At 35.7% G+C, this 13,209-nt stretch overlaps 1 pseudogene; it reads right to left on the bottom strand.

Moving 5' to 3' along the window:
• Nucleotides 1–12,239: 12,239 nt before the first annotated feature.
• Nucleotides 12,240–13,209, bottom strand: LOC114207418 (RNA ligase 1 pseudogene; annotated as a pseudogene).

Genomic DNA, 13,209 nt, shown 5'->3' with positions numbered 1-13,209 from the left:
TCTGCATCCTTGCCAACATTGTTTCCTGTCTTGTTAATTTCTGCCATTGTAACTGGTGTAAGGTGACATCTCATTGTGGTTTTGATTTGTATTTCCCCAATGCTGGGTGATACTGAACATTTTTTCATGTGTTTGTTGGTCATTTGTATGTCTTCTTTGAGAAATGTCTGTTCATATATTCTGCCCATTTCTTGACTGGATCATTTGGTTTTTTGGTGTTGAGCTTGATAAGTTCTTTATAGATATTGGATACCATCCCCTTTTCTGATAAGACATTTGCAAATAGTGTCTCCCATTCTGCAGGTTGCCTTTTAGTTTTCTTGACCGTTTCCTTTGCTGTGCAAAACTTTTTATCTTCATTAAGTCCCAATAGTTCAGTTTCTCTTGCCTTTGGAGACATGTTTAGTAAGAAGTTGCTGCGGCCAGGGTCGAAGAGGTTGCTGCCTGTGTTCTGCTGTAGAATTTTGAGTTTCCTTTCTCACATTTAGGTCTTTAACCCATTTTAAATTTATTTTTGTGTATGGTATAAGAATGCAGTCCAGTTTCATTCTTCTGCATATCACTGTCCAATTTTTCCAACACCATTTGCTGAAGAAACTGTATTTTGCCCATTGGATATTCTTTCCTGCTTTGTTGAAGACTAGTTGACCAAAGAGTCCAGGGTCCATTTCTGGGTTCTTCATACTGTTTCATTGATCTCTTTGTCTGGTTTTGTGCCAGTACCACACTGTCTTGACAATTACAGCTTTGCAATACAGCTCAAAGTCCGGAATTGTGATCCCTCCACCTTTGGTTTTCTTTTTCGATATCCATATGACTATTGAGGGTCTTTTCTGGTTCCATACAAATTTTAGGTTTGTTTGTTCAAGCTCTGTGAAAAATGCTGATGGTATTTTTGAGGGACTGCATTGGTTGTGTAGATTGCTCTGGGTAGCACAGACCTTTTAACAATATTTGTTCTTCCAATACATGAACATGGAACGTTTTTCCATTTCTTTGTGTCTTCCTTAATTTCTTTCATAAGTATTTACTTTTTAGAATATAGATCTTTTGCCTCTTAGTTTATGTTTATTCCTAGCAACTATGGTTTTTAGTGCAGTTGGAAATGGGATCAACTCCTTAATTTCTTGTTCTCCTGTTTCCTTGTTAGTGTATAGAAATGCAACTGATTTCTGTGCATTGATTTTATATCCTGCCATGTTGCTGAATTCTTGTTTGAGTTCTAGCAATTTTGGGGTGGAGTCTTTTAGGTTTTCCACATAATGTATCATGTCATCTGTGAAGAGTGACAGTTTGAATTCTTCCTTGTCAATTTGAATGTCATTTATTTACTTTTGTTGTATAATTGCTGAAGCTAGAATTCTATATTGTGTTGAACAAACTGGTGAGAGTGGACATCCCTGTCATGTTCCTGACCTTAGGGAAAAAGCTCTCAGTTTTTCCCCATTGAGAATGATATCCACTGTGGGTTTTTCTTATATGGTTTTTATGATATTGAGGTATGTTCCCTCTATCCCCAATGGTGGAAAGTTTTTATCAAGAAAGGATGTTGTACTTTGTCAAATGTTTTTTCTGCATCTATTCAGAGGATCATATGATTCTTGTCCTTTCTTTTATTAATATGGTGTATCACATTGATTAATTTGTGAATGGGGAACCACCCTTGCAACTTAGAAATAAATCCCACTTTGTTGTGGTGAATAATCCTTTTAATGTACTGTTGGATCCTATTGGCTAGGATCTTGTTAAGTATTTTGGAATCCATGTTCAGCATGGATAGGAGTCTGTAATTCTCCTTTTTGATGGGGTTTTTGTCTGGTTTGGGGATCAAAGTAATGCAGGCCTCATAGAACGAGTTTGGAAGTTTTCCTTCAATTTCTATTTTTTGAAACAGTTTCAGAAGAATAGGTATTAATTCTTCTTTAAATGTTTGATAGAATTCTGCTGGTAGTCAATCTGGTCCTGGAGATTTGTTTTTTTGGGAGATTTTTTGATTATTGCTTCAATTTCTTTGACGGTTGTGGGTCTGTTCAGGTTTGCTTTTTCTTCATCTTTCATTTTTGGTAGTTTATTTGTTTCTAGGAGTGTATACGTTTTGTCCAGGTTGCCTACCTAGTTGACATATAATTGCCTATAATATTCTCTTATACTTGTTTGTATTTCATCAGTGTTGGTTGTGATTTCTCCTTTTTCATTTGTGATTTTATTAAGTTGGGTCTTTTCTCTTTTGTTTTTGGTAAGTCTGGTTAGGATTTTATCAATCTTAAAATTCTTTCAAAGAACCAGTTCCTAGTTTTATCTGTTGTCCTGTCTTTTGGTTTCTATTTAATTGATTTCTTTTTTAATTTTTATTAATTCTCATCTCCATCTTGGTTTAGGCTTTATTTGTTGTTCTTTCTCCAGCTCTTTAAGGTGTATGGTTAAGTTGTGTATTTGAGACGTTCCATGATTCTTGAGACAGGCTTGCATTGCTATGTACTTCCTTCCTAGGACCATCTTTACTATATCCTAAAAGTTTTGAATGGATGTGTTTTCATTTTCATTTTTTCTATGAATTTTCTAAATTCTTTCATTTCCTGGTTGACACATTCATTCTTTAGTAGGATGCTCTTTATCCTCCAAGTATGTGAGTTCCTTCTAAATATCTTCTTGTGATTGGTTTCAAGTTTCAAAGCACTGTGGCCTGAAAATATGCATGGAGAAATCCCAACCTTTTGTTAACAGCTGAGACCTGATTTGTGACCCAGTATGTGATCTATTCTGGAAAATGTTACTTATCCACTAGAGAAGACTGTGTATTTTGTTACTTTAGGATGAAATGTTCTGTATATATCTGTGAAGTTTGTCTGGTCCAGTGCATTATTCAAAGTCCTCATTTCCTTGTTGATCTTCTGCTTAAATGATCAGTCCATTGCTGTGAGTGGGTGTTAAATTCACCTACTATTGTATAAATTATCGATGTGTTTCTTTACTTTGGTTATTAATTAGTTTAAATAACTGGTGGCTCTCATGTTAGGATTGTAAATATTTACAATTGTTACATCTTCTTGTTCGATAGATTGTTTAAGTAAGATATAGTGTCCCTCTTCATCTCTTACTACAGTCTTTGGCCTAAAATAAAATTTGTCGGAGAGAGGAGGCAAGATGATGGAGGAGTAGGGGATCCTATTCCAACTGGTCCCCTGAATTTAGCTAGATATCTATCAACCATTTTGAACACCCACAAAATCAACCTGAAATGTAAGAATGTATAGCTAGATCTCTAAAAGCAGAAAAGCAACCGCTTTTTGCAAGGTAGGATGTATGGAGTTGTGAATCTGTGGGGAGTTATTGGAAGATAAACAGAAGGGGAAGGGCACCACCATAAGCTGACTCCTGGAAAGTGATATAACACCAGAGCACAAAATCAGAACCCTTAGAAATCTGCTCTAGTAAAAGACATCCCTCTCTGAAGTGGGCTCTGGAAATGAAAAGGAAGAATTCTAAGTAGGGTATTGTGGTCTCAGGTTACAAGGGACCACAGAGCAAAGGAGATTCCTGAAATAGTAGAGGGCCTTAGCATTGGAGCCAGGAAGCCGTTCATGATCAACAATCCCAGGGAGGGACTTTCAGCTCAGATCCTCATAAATTGCGTGCCAGGCTGGTTGATAACTGCTCTTTCCTTGCACGGCCTCAAAAAATCTGGAACCTGCACCCGTGACCAGGCAAAAACTCGCAGAGCAGTAGTGGCCGGGAAAGGGTTTTAGGGCAGAACCCAGACCTGATTTCAGAGTTTTGGGTGCGTGTGTGAGCCCACAGCTCCTGGCAGTTTTAGAATCACAAAGGGCAGAGACAGTCCCAGCCCCTGAGATTACCTCTGAGAGAGTTTCTGGGTGCGCACACTGTGGGAGACTGTGATTTTCAGTGGTGCATGCAGAAAGGGAGACTGTTTGTCCTTGAGGGTTTATTAAAGAGAACAGACTGATATTTTTTTGCTCTGGGCCAGAGGTTTGGCTACAGCCATATTTGCTCTGATCCTCTGAAGAGGCGGAAACCACCCAGGGAAAAAAAAGACACACAGATGACGGGTTTCCACTGAGTCCATCTCCCTGGCAAAGGGTGGGGCAACTCTGCACAAACAGGGTTACCTGAGAAACAACAAGGCTGGCAAGACATAGTCAGGGTACTAAATGAAAAGAACATGCAGCCAAGAATATTTACCCAGCAAGATTATCAATCAGAATGGATGGAGAGATAAAGAGCTTTCACAACAGGCAGAAACTGGAAGAATATGTGACCACCAAGTCAGCCCTGCAAGAAATATTAAGAATTCTGTAAGTGAAGAGAAACCCAAGAGTCACACAGACCAGAAAGAAACAGAAAATCTATAGAAACAGAGACTTTATAGGCAATATGATGGTACTAAATCCATATCTTTTAATAGTTACTCTGAATGTAAATGGGTTGAATGCTCCCATCAAAAGACATATGGCTTCAGATTGGATAAAAAAGCAGGACCCATCCATATGTTGTCTACAATAGACTAATTTTGAAACTAAAGACATCGCCAGCTTGAAAGTGAGGGGATAGAGAATCATTTACCATGCTAATGGACCTCAGAAGAAAGCTGGGGTAGCAATACTCATATCAGAAAAATCAGATTTTAAACCAAAGCCCATAGTAAGATATGTAGAGGGACACTATATCAAACTCAAAGGGTCTATCCAACAATAAGATCTAACAATTGTAAATATTTATGCTCCCTATATGGGAGCAGCCAATTATATAAACCAATTAATAACCAAATTAAAGAAACATATGGATAATAATACATTACTAGTAAGAGACTTAAACATTCCACTTAGCAATGGACAGATATTCTAAGCAGGAGATCAACAAAGAAACAGGGGCTTTGAATGATAAACTGGACCAGACGGACCTCATAAATATATACAGAACATTCCATCCTAAAATGACAGAAAACTCATTCTTCTCAAGTGCACATAGAACTATCTCCAGAATAGACCACATACTGGGTCACAAATCGGGCCTCAACTGATACCAAAAAATTGAGATTATTTATGCATATTTTCAGATCACAATGCAGTGAAACTGGAACTCAAACACAAGAAGAAATTTGGAAGGAACTCAAACACTTGGAGGCTAAAAAGTTCCTGCTATAAAATGATAGGGCCAACCAGGAAATTAAAGAACTTAAAGAAGTTATTGAAACCAATGAGAATGAAAACACATTGGTCCAAAACCTATGGGGTACTGCAAAGGTGATCCTAAGAGGGAAATACATAACCTCCAAGCCTTGTTCAAAAAATTAGAAAAATCCCGAATGTACAAGCTAACCTTAAACCTAAAGTCTGGAGAGAAAAAAACAAATAAAGCCTAAACCAAGCAAGAAAAGAGAACTAATAAATATTAGAGCAGAAATCAATGAAATAGAAACCAGAAAAACAGTAAAGCAGATCAATGAAACTAGAAGCTGGTTCTTTGAAAGAATTAATAAGATCGATAAACCTCTGGCCAGACTTATCCAAAAGAAAAGAGAAATGACCTAAATTAATAAAATCATGAATGAAAGGGGAGAGATCACGACTAACACCAAAGAAATAGAAACAATTATTAGAAATTGTTACTAGCAACTATAGGCCAAGAAACTAAGCAATTTGAAAGAAATGGATGTATTCCCAGGAACTCCCAAACTCGTTCTATGAGGCCCGCATTACCTTGATCCCAAAACCAGATAAAGACCCCATCAAAAAGGAGGATTACAGACCCCTAACCCTATTGAACAAAAAGTTAAAAATAGAACTACCTTACAGTCTAGGAATTGTACTACTAGGTATTTACCAACAAATGCAAAAATACTGATTTTAAGTGATATATGTACCCCAATGTTTATAGAAGCATTATCAATAATAGCCAAATTATGGAGAGAAACCAAATACCCCTTCTCTGATGGATGGATAAAAAAGAAACCTCAGAAAATCATATGGGAAAATTGAAAAAAATAAATAATGAAAAAGTACAAAATAAGAAAAAAAAATCAGCATGACTTAATTCTGGGATCTTCAAAAATAATTGTAGCTTAACTCTAGGAAAGCTAGAAGGGTATAAGAAACTGAGTTTCCACCCTTAAAGGGCCAATACCCTAAGTAAACTGGACCAAGATGCATTATAGAAGCAGTAGTTTGAAAATTGCCTGTGGTATACTTGAAAGTTTATTGGCTAATTTTATGCTATATTCCAGATAAGCAGGGATCTGTGGGAGGTTTCTCTCTGAACGAACATGCTGTGGGTGGCAGTTTTGTTGCCCTCCCGCACTCTAGATAGCTGGAGGCTTTTGTCAGTCAATTTTAACATGCTCCATTAATCTTGCTATCACTTCATGCCCTGCCTTCATGTTCCAATGTGGATCTGCTCCACCCAACATTTCCATCCTTGTGAGAGCCCCTCCAAAGCTGGTTCCTATACTGTCACACACAGCTCACTTCAGACAAATGGGACAATCCCAGTCTCACCCACCAGCAAGACTTCATTTTCTAAAGCCAGGCCTATCTGCTAATGGTATGGAAACAAAACCAGTCAGAGCAGCTCATTTCAGAGAGGCATTATGAGTGCTGGGTCAATCCACCAGTGTGAGAACAGTTGCTGTAGCCTGGTCCCTAAGCCAGCAGCATGGGGATAAAAACTTGTTCACAAGTGCAAGTGTACCCATGGTAGCTTCAAGCCAGATGCACAAGCAGTAAGCCCTGCCTACCAGTGCCCTCAAAGATGTTGCTCAGCCACTAAAAGAATGTTCATGCAGCCCACAAAAGAAGACAGCCCTGAAATGAATTTGGTTCTCTTCATTACAGGACACCACTGGAGGCCTTCTACACAAAGTCACTTCTTTTAAGACCAGGACACATAGGTGACCCATGTAATACCTAAAAACAAATAGAGATTTAGAGAAATTGAGGAGACAACAGAATTTGTTCCAGATGAAGGAAAAAGACAAAATCACAGCAAAAGAGCCAAACAAAACAGTTGTAAAAATATGCCTAATAAAGTTCAAAATAATGGACATAAGGCTGTGTAGTTTATTTGAGAGAAGAGTGGACAAATTCAATGACAATTTCAACAAAGAGATAGAAAATTAAAAAAAAAAATAACTAATCAGAGCCGAAGAATACAATAACTGAAGTGAAAAATAAACTAGAGGAAATCAACAGCAGTTTAGACGATGCAGAATAGTTTGACAATCTGGGTGACATGATAATGGAAGGCAAACAAACTAAACAAAAAAAGATAAAAACATTATAATAAAAAGTGAGGAGGATAGTTTCAGAAAACTCAGTGACATCATCAAGCATAATAACATTTGCATTATATAAGTTCCAGTAGGAGAAGAGATAGAAGGGAGCAGAAACATATTTGAAGAAATAATAGCTAAGATTTTCCTAACCTGTGGAAGGAAATAAATATCTAATTCCAGAAAGCATTAAAAGCCCCAAACAATAAAAAAAAGAAAATCCACATCAAGACACAAGTTAATTAAAACGGCAAAAATTAAAAATGAAGAGAGAAACTTAAACACAACAAGAGAAAAGAGAGCACTTACATAAAAGGGAAGCCCCATAAGATTATCAGCTGACTTTTCAGCAGAAACTTTGTAGGACAAAAGACAGTACCATTATATATGCAAAGTGTTGAAAGGATCAAAATAAAAAGCTTTTGCACAATGAAGAAAACCATCAACAGGATGACAAGGCAACCTACTGAATGGGAGAAGGTATTTGTAAATGATATATTTGATAAGAGGTTAATATCAAATATATATAAATAACTTATACAACTCAACACCAAAAAACCACAAATAACTCAATTAAAAAAGAGCAGAGGACCCGAATAGTTTTTTTTTTCCAAAGAAGATATACAAATGTCCAACAGACACCTGAAAAATTTCCAACATCACTAATCATCAGAGAAATGCAAATTAAAACTTCAATAAGATATCACTTTATATCTATTTGAATACCTAGAATCAGAAAGACAAGAAATCACAAGCTTTGGCAAGGATATGGAGAATAAGGAAACTTGATGCCCTGTTGGTGGGAATGTAAATTACTGCAACCACTATGGACACTAGTATGGAGGTTCATCAAAAAATTGAAAAAAAAAAGAAAGCATGATTCAGCATTTGCACTACTGGGTACTTACCCAGAGAAAACAAAAACACTAATTCAAAAAGATATATACACCCCTATGTTTATTGCAGCATTATTTGTAATAGCCAAGATATGGAAGCAACCCAAGTGTCCATCAGTAGATGAATGGATAAAGAAGATATGGTATATATTGATAATGGAATGTTACTCAGCCATGAAAAAAAAAAAGTCTTGCCACTTGCAACAACATAGATGGACCTAGAGGGTATAATGGTAAGTGAAATGAATCAGAGAAAGGCAAATACCATACAATTTCACTCATAATTTAAGAAACAAAACAAATGAACAAAGAGAAAACAAGAGAAAGAAAAGGAACAGACTCTTAAATACAGAGAATAAACTGGTTGTTGCCAGAGGAAAGATGGATGGAGGGATGGGTGAACTAGGTACAGGGGATTAAGAGTACACTTATCGTGATAAACACTGAGTAATGTATACATTTGTTGAATCATTATATTGTACACCTGAAACTAATATAACAGTGTATGTTAATTGTACTTTAATAAAAATAAATTTAAGAGGGGCTGAAAAGAAAATAAAACCTTATGACCTGGAATGCCCTACCTAGCAAGATTATCATTCAGAATTGAAGGAGAGGTAGAGTTTCTTAGACAAATAAAAATTGAAGGAGTTGATCACCAGTAAACCAGCCTTACAAGGGATGTTAAAAGGAACTCTAAGTAAAAGGAAAAGACCATTCCTAGAAGTGAGAAAATTATGAAAGAAAAAAAGTACTGGCAAAAGTAAATATATAGTAAAAATGGAAAATCAATCACAAAACAAAACTAGTAAGAAGGTTAAAACACAAAAGTAGTAAAATCAATTATATATACAAAATTTAGTCCAGGGTTACACAAAGTGAAATGATATGAAATATGACCTACATAAATCATGGAGAAGGAAGTCAAAATTTACTGTTTTATAATGTGTTTGAACTTAAGGAATCATCTACTCAGTGTAGACTACATACATGTAGGGTACAATACATGAAACCCATGGTAACCATAAACCAAAAACATAATAGACAAACACACACAAAAAGAAAGAAATCCAAGCATAACAATAAAGAAAGCCATCAAGCCACAAAGGAAGAGAGCAAGAGGAAAAGAAAGGAATAGAGAATAACTACAGAAATGACAAGAAAACAATGAACAAAATGGCAGTAAATTAATACCTATCACTTGTATGTACCCTTGCTACCCAGGAATTTCTAGACTCAACTATAATCAAGTGTTCAGTCCCCTAGACTGTTTACCAGAGAGGTCCTGTTCTTTGACCTGCCAGGTTTTGTGAGACAACTGAGAGAAAATACTCTTGTAGTCATGCCACTGGATGGGCACCACTTGCCTCTGGGTAGAGATTCATAGAACAAGAGACTAAGAGTGGCTTAACTCTCTTCAAGGGGGTAGTACAGACCCCAAGAAGGGAGAGTCCCCTCCAAGGATTCCAACCCTAGTTCCAGTAGCTTGAATGGGTTAACCCAGGTGTGCTGCCATTGCCCACTACTCTGTCCATTGGAAACCAGGAAGCTGTAGGGCAGAAACTTGAAAGACAGTAGTCCCATCTGCATTACCAGATGTGTAAACAAACTAATCTGAGTTTTTTCCTTGGTGAATCACAGAAACTATACCAGGTGGAGTTGTCACAGAAAGTAAAATTTATTTGCAAAAAATAAGATCATGGGGAATAACTTCCAAAGCCATGACTCCCTGAGTAAGGGTGGATAGGTTCCTTTTATTTAGGGTTAGAATGAATATATAAAGAGAGGATCCTTGTCATCATATGTAGAGGCAGGCATAAGATTGTGCATGCACTTTAAGGAAACATGCCTATACATATATCGTATGTTATGTAAATGAGGCTTGTGCTCCTTCTTGTGTTGCCAGGTGAACTGTGGAGACTCCAGACCTTAGGTCAACCCAGTCCATTCCAAAGGTATCACCAAAAGTTCTGGGTTTTGTCTCAAGAAAGAATTTAAGAACAGACATGAAACAGAGCAGACGAGTGACAAAAGTGGGAAAGTTTATTAGAGCATAAAGTATACTCTTGAGATATGAGTGTGGGTAAGCTTGAGAGAATGAGAAAGGGAGAGAGAGAGAGAGAGTTCTGTCTCTAGGGATCAAGTTTCTATCTTTCATCAACAGTTGTTACCTAGGGGTTGAAATATTCATTAGTTGGGGTAGGGAAGCAGGCTTTTGTACCTTTTCTTCCTTATATGGTCAGGAGTTTTCTGTCATGGCATCTGCCATCTTGGGCCTGACTGATTTGATCTGGCATCTGTGGAGTGCTGCCAGGACAAGGCTTTAACTTTCCTTTTTTTTTAGGATTAAAGAGAAATTTATTTTTTGATTCTCACAAATATAGCTCATTATTTTAATATTAAGGTTTTGGGTCACATTGGGAATAGTGTCTTTTATTTACTTTTGAAATTCTTTTTAGGAATAACTCCCTTTATTAAAGAAAGATATTTGCCATGCTTTATCTCTTAAAGAATCTATAAACAGAACAAAAGAACATAAGTTGAAGAATTAACTAGTGATCACTAGCTATTCTAAAGTTCAAATTGTCTCTTCACCAGATGCCTCTTAGCCAGGTAGAAGTCCTAGAGTTTCCATAATTTTAGATATATTTATAAGAAGTAGACTATTATTCATTAAAATAGGTATTTGTAAAGAAAATATAAATGAAACCTAAACCAAAGAATCTTAACCAAAATAACTTGTGTCATAGCCAAGTCTTTTTGATTGCCTCAATGAGAGTATCTGATATACTTTTGGAGAAAGATTAAATGCCATCCCTCCCCCACCCATTTAAGAACTGATAAATTTTAGTCAAAAACTAGGACATAACTTACAGAACAAATAATTTGATTTACCAGTTAACAAGTTAGTTACTTATGCTGTACCATGAAACCTTATTAACAAAATTCTAAGAAAATACTTCTGCCTATATAGTATATAAGTATATTAGATTATTCAGGTTACTTTGGATTTTATGTTTGTAATTAAGTCTCTTTAGTTCAAATCTAAAGAATATATTATATTCCTACATACCTTTCAAAGATATTATGTTTCTACTAGGAGAAACAAAAAAGCTGAAAAAAGAACTAGAAAACTTTGATCCTTCATTTTTTGAAGAAATTGAAGATCTGAAGTATAATTATGAAGAAGAAGTGAAAAAGAATATTCTCTTAGAAGAAAAGTTAAAAAAAAACTTTCTGAATAATGTGGAGTTGAATTAACTTGTCCTGTTGCTGCTTCTGAACAGTTTGAAGATGAAGAGGAAAGTCCTGCTGATCTCCCCATTTATTAAGGATTACCTATACCTGTAGTTTTATTTACTACTAAATTTATAAGTTAAAACTTAATCTGGAAATCAAACAGGTCTCTGACCTACATGATTTCCTTCTTCATACCCTGTAACTTTACTAAATTCAAGTTTTAGTAAATAAAATTATATGAAAATTTAAACATAATAGAAAAGTATATTTTTGATGACTTCTTTAGAGTAAGTTATGACTATCAAATAATCTGTGATGAATTTCTGTATACATAATGTTTAAGTTTTTTATAGAGTATGGGGGTGAGCTTTAATAACTTTTAACATTTAAAATTGGGGTTTTATATATACTTATTTACATGTGTGTTAAGACTCTAGTTTTATATATATGTACATGTATATAAACATGAGGTTACAGCCATATGTTTTGTTAAGTGTTAGAACAAATTCATCTTGAACTATTTAATTTTTAAAGTTAATGATCCAGAATTGTCAGTTCAATTGTTGTCTTTATACAACTTTTGTACAAGGTAGGGAGCTTATTATTATATTTTTAAGTCTAGTGGTTGAAATTCATTTGGTGGCTCTAAAAAATTTTTTGAATAGATCTTTGCAACTAGGAAATTCATTTCTTCAAATGCTAGAAGACATATTGCTCTATTAGACATGGAACCTTGAGATTTTTTTACCTTCCACATATGACAGAATATTCAAGATTCAAAGATAACAATAAGGCTGGTTCTTAATTGCATTTCTAGTTTATACAACAAGTATTATATCTTTGAGTTTACCAAATTTCTGATTATCTATTTTTGAAAAAAGACTAAACAAACACTTAGTATCAAAGGCATGGTCATACTTGTTCAGGCTCATGTTGATAATAACTGGTTTTGAATTCATGTAAGTATCTGGAATTGGCCAACCTAAACCAAGATGATGGCGATGAACCTTGATTAAACAGCCATCATTGCAATGGCATAATATTCCTTCAATTTTACCCTCTCTGCAACCTTCAAACCAGGATAAAAGATCATTGTGCTTCAAGTACATTGATTTCAGATTTGAAATGTCCCATGTGGTATAAGAAGATGTATGGATGCTTCTTGCTTCCTAACCTATATGGGTTTCCATTAATATTTGTTCATATCAGCTCTAGTGTTCTAGGAGATCTGAGAGCAGTACTGCACTAATTTCCAGAAGCCCAGGACCATCCAGATGATGCTTCAGTACCAGGGCAACTTCGAATTAATAATTAAATTCAGAGGAATGCCAGCAGTACTGTTTGTTGTGTTTTTCCACTGGTACCCAACCAGGAATGTGTCCATTTCCAACAGCATCGGATTCCTGTTTGATTGTTCTATTTCCTTCGCTGGTATCCAGCATTCTGGAACAGGTTTGAAGTCCTCCTCAACATTCTAAAAAAATTATTTTAAGTTTTGTTTTGAATGTAAATGATTTTTAAATATTTTCTCAACTAATTTGTTAGGTTTTCTATCTAGTCGAGCCCAAAAGTATGGCTGACCTTTGTAGGTAGTAATATAACAACATGTTTCATCCACTTTTTATGTTGGAATTGCACTGTATATATTTGCATCTAATGCCTTGTGACTTAGAGTTTCAGTTGCCAAAACTTTAAATGGTTGATGCTCCCTTTTGGTGGAGGGCTCCTCTTTCACCTCCATCACAAACACACAGGCATTTTCTGCTGCACCGAATCTAGGCACCTCAT

Source organism: Eumetopias jubatus, unplaced genomic scaffold, assembly GCF_037043125.1.
Source record: "Eumetopias jubatus isolate StellerSeaLion01/CBP00866 unplaced genomic scaffold, mEumJub1_p1.0 scaffold_11, whole genome shotgun sequence".
In the NCBI taxonomy this organism is placed as follows: Eukaryota; Metazoa; Chordata; class Mammalia; order Carnivora; family Otariidae; genus Eumetopias; species Eumetopias jubatus.
The sequence above is the reverse complement of the archived record's forward strand: the minus strand, read 5'-3'. Positions and strand labels throughout refer to the sequence as shown.